Source organism: Macrobrachium rosenbergii, chromosome 50, assembly GCF_040412425.1.
Source record: "Macrobrachium rosenbergii isolate ZJJX-2024 chromosome 50, ASM4041242v1, whole genome shotgun sequence".
NCBI lineage: Eukaryota > Metazoa > Arthropoda > Malacostraca > Decapoda > Palaemonidae > Macrobrachium > Macrobrachium rosenbergii.
In genome coordinates, this window is record NC_089790.1 from 16,572,501 (window position 1) to 16,577,500 (window position 5,000).

Genomic DNA, 5,000 nt, shown 5'->3' on the forward strand with positions numbered 1-5,000 from the left:
ATAACTAACTTTTTTGTTTCAAGTTCAGGTTGTGACCACAACAACCGTCTAGCTACCAAGTACCTAATTCACTACTGATGTCAATAGAGGCAGTTCACAATATTTATATATATACACATATACATATATATATATATATATATATATATATATATATATATATATATATATACGTACATAACATGTACTGTATATATGTATATATATGAATGAAATTTATCTCATCACTGTGATTCATATACAAGCATTAAGCTACAAATGTCCTTTAATATCCAACTCGCTTTACCTTGGAAATAATATATTTTTATATATCTTACCCTAAAGGGAATTTTTTAGTTGATAATAAGTTCGTCGTCTCGTCGGCTCGAACCACGGAAGACAAAAACTCAGAACTACAGTGACGCATGGCCGTGTGGTTTAATGCGAGTCACTGTAGTCCTGAGTTGTCTTCCGAGGTTCGAGCCCACGAGACAACGAACTTATTATCAACTGAAAAATTCCCCTTCGGATAATATATATGAAAATATATTATTTCCGAGGTAGAGCGAACTGGATATTAAAGGACATTTGCAGCCAATGCGTGTATGTCTATAAATATATATATAAATAATATATATATATATATATATATATATATATATATATATATATATATATATATATATATATGTATATATATATATGTATATATATATATATATAATATATATGTGTGTATGCATGTATATATATACATGATCTAAACACACCAACAATGACAGTGAGCAAAAGAAATAACTGCAACTTGCAGCCTGGGCAAATACCTGCATAACTGACAACAAAGACCCCAGCTTACAAGTCATATCCGATATATTATAAATAGCGCGTTTATGAAGTAGTCATTTCAGCCGGGCTGGCAGATGTACGAAGCGAGTTGACACCGTCAATATTGAATGCCGTAAGCTCCTGCAATATGCAGGGGGGGCTTCTGCTAATGCATAGTTCATGAGACGAAACTGCTTTGTAAGATAAAGTCAGGCGCTCTTGTTGTAAAGCCTCCTCGTACTGGATAAACGAAACAACGCGAAATTTTTTTTTATTTTTGGTTAGGTAATTCGTTTCTAGTCAGTGCATTTTTTTTATGATAGTGGAATGGAACAGAGACTTTAGGGCAAAGGACAAGTGGTGGGACCTATGCAGTCATTCAGCGCTGAAAGGAAAACTGAGAGTAGAAGATTACGAAGGTGTAACAGGAGGAAAACCTCGCATTTGCAGTATGAAGTAATTGTTATGAGACGGTGTATATCAAGATGGAAGAAATATAATACGAGTGGAGATCCAGTAAAAGGAATGGAAGGGGTTGCAGCTAGGGGCCAAAGGGACGCCGCAAAGAACCTTTAGTAATGCCTACAGTGCACCCCGTGAGGTGCACTGACGGCACTAGCCCCCTACTACAGTTCCTCGTTGGACGAGTCGGTATAGTTCTCGGCTACCTCTGCTGGGCCCGCGTTCGAGTCTCCGATCGGCTAATGAAGAATTAAAGGAATTTATTTCTGGTGATAGAAATTCATTTCTCGCTATAATGTGGTTCGGATTCCACAATAAGCTGTAGGTCCCGTTGCTAGGTAACCAATTGGTTCTTAGCCACGTAAAATAAGTCTAATCCTTCGGGCCAGCCCTAGGAGAGCTGTTATTCAGCTCAGTGGTCTAGTTAATCTAAGGTATACTTAACTTTAACTTAACTAACCCCCTACAAGATTTTTATGATAGTGGCGTTGATGCTGCCTTTTCTGACTGGTATTTGTTCCACCTTGGCTGATGTGACCGTTGGACTGTATGTCAGTCTGTCTACAAGGAGCTCATTTGCAGAAGTGGGCGACTTGTATGTGACTTATCAATACGACTGATGTGACATTTCTTCTGTCAGTCTTTCTGTCTAAAGGGAACAGTCTAGAAAATGGGTGACTGGTACATGTCACTTTTACTGATACGACTATTTGTCTATCAGTCTGTCCGTCTACATGCAACCCAGTCTAGAAAATGGGCGACTGGTATATGTCACTTTGACTGATGCGACCATTTGTCTGTCAGTCTTTCTGTCTATAGGGAACAGTCTAGAAAATGGGTGACTGGTATATGTCACTTTGACTGATACGACTCTTTGTCTATCAGTCTGTCCGTCTACTGTACATGCAACCCAGTCTAGAAAATGGGTGACTGGTATATGTCACTTTGACTGATGCGACTATTCGTCTATCAGTCTGTCTGGCTATAAGCTACCCAGTCTAGGAATAAGGGGGAATACAAATACCATTTCTAAATGTAAGATAATTATCATCACACCTCCGGGAAAATTATATATTTGTGTAACCTCATTTGTTTATATTTGCTCATTATTATAATAGCTAAAAAAAATCTTTGTATGGAGATAACATTTTGAATCCACAGTGTTACGTGCATTTGTGATTTTAAGTCTGTCAGTGTTACTGGAAGACTTAAAAACTCCTGAACTTGCTAATATTCAGTTTCTTGAAAATCGAACACTGTCGCTAAAATGAAATGGCAATCTAAATGTAGATAAGATTTTTTATCTAATCTAAAACGTTAAGCACATACATACACACACAGCAATATGTGAGTGGGGGGGGGCCATGAATCTTAATGAATAAAACTTCCCTAGGAGAGTGAAAAAAAAACTATGAAAAGACTCTTAAAATTCCCCAAAAAGGGCCAGCAGGAGGTCCAACCCGATCCATCAGATGTTGACTGTGAAACAAAATATTTACCTGATTCCTCGGAGGGATATTCCCATGGGCCAATTCCGGATTACAACCCAGATCATGTTATAATTCTATTAGCCGTTTGGAACAGGCGTTCCATGAGCTTCCTACCAGCATTTCTGAATACATTAATTTACGTGAAGCTACAACAGATGAAGTTGAACAATACAGTGGATTTGAGACTTTCGGTTACGATTGAATTACTTAAGGAAACGGTGACTCATTATCAGAACACCTCGACTGACGCAACCATCCTTTTTCAAAGGGCATGTTTAAGAGAGGGTCTCTTCATAATAATAATAATAATAATAATAATAATAATAATAATAATAATAATAATAATAATAGTAGTTTATTATTATAATTAATTATTTTTTTTTTTTTTTGGTCTATCACAGTCATCCTATTCGACTGGGTGGTTTTTATAGTGTGGGGTTCCAGGTTTTGCCTCCTTAGGAGTCCATCAACAATGTGCGCTGTTTCTAACAGCACGCCCTTCTGCATGAGTCCTGGAGCTACTTCGGCATCTAGTTTTTCAAGATTCCTATTCAGGGATCTTGTGATCGTGCCTGGTGTTCCTATGGTTATGGATACAATTTCCACTGGCATATTCCATATCCTTCTTATTTCGATTTTCAGGTCTTGATACTTATCCATTTTTTCTCTTTCTTTCTCATCAACTCTGGTGTCCCATGGTATTGCGACATTAGTGAGTGATACTTTCTTCCTGATTTTGTCAATCAACGTCATGTCTGATCTATTGGCACGTATCACCCTATCTGTTCTGATACCATAGTCCCATATTATTATTATTATTATTATTATTATTATTATTATTATTATTATTATTATTATTATAATAATAATAATAATAAGAAGAAGAAGAAGAACAGACCGCTCACATGAGAATATTAACACTTATCAAGGAAACCCAATATTATAGTCCTGACACCATGAATATCAAATCGAGCAGAAGTACAGTGTGAATAAAACATTAATATGCCGATCCAGACGCAAGCCATGTCGATGCTTCCCAGGCGTGAAATTCGACAATTCTCTGAGTCTCTTATCATTTTAATGCGGAGTAATGGAAATCAAACGCCGCGTCTCTCTAATCCGTGTTAGTGTCATAACGCGTAATGCTCTTTCTTGTGCTTGAAGCAGTGTACACATATCAAAAACAATGTGTCTCTGTGTGCGCGGATTTTATGCTGACACGCCTTTTAAAAACTGTAGTCGCTCTAATGATTTAATCGTGAGTTTTATTGTTGAAGGGTTTTACGACGAATTAACACATTTTATTGGGGAATTCTCCGATATTTTTTTTGCACTTTCTAGCATTTTGCGCAGTTTCTGAATTGTTTTTCTTGTGGTGTATTTTCCTGGATGACACGATTCATTCACAAACGCTAGTTCTATTTCACGAGATTTTGTTTGCGCAAACATATTCCCTAGTTCTTATACAGATATGCGTGAGAAGTATATACGCGAAAAATCTTGAACCAATTATCTTATTTCTTTCTGATGAACGTCATAATATTCTTTGGATGCTTGACTTTCAAGTCATTAATGGCCCCTGTGGTGGGCTTGTTCCATATGAATAGGGTTCATCTTCTGAATAATAATAATAATAATAATAATAATAATAATAATAATAATAATAATAATAATAATAATAATAAACCACACAGCAAGCGAATGTCCCGCGCTTGAACAGAACCAGTACAAAAAGAGGCATGATTCAGTAGCAAAAGCCCTCCACTAGAGCCTGTGCAAGAAACACCAGCTAGCTTGCAGTAATAAGTGGTACGAACACCAACCTGAGGGAGTGATAGAAAACGATCAGGCAAAGATCCTCTGGGACTATGGTATCAGAACAGATAGGGTGATACGTGCCAATAGATCAGACGTGACGTTGATTGACGAAATCAAGAAGAAAGTATCACTCATTGATGTCGCAATACCATGGGACACCAGAGTAGATGAGAAAGAAAGAAATAAAATTGATAAGTGTCAAGACTTGAAAATCGAAATAAGAAGGATATGGAATATGCCAGTGGAAATTGTATCCATAATCATAGGAACACCAGGCACGATCCCAAGATCCCTGAAAAGGAATCTGTAAAAACCAGATGCAGAAGTAGCGCCATGACTCATGCAGAAAAGTGTGCTACTAGAAACCGTGCACATAGTGAGAAAAGTGATGGACTCCTAAGGAGGCAGGATGCAACCCGGAACCCC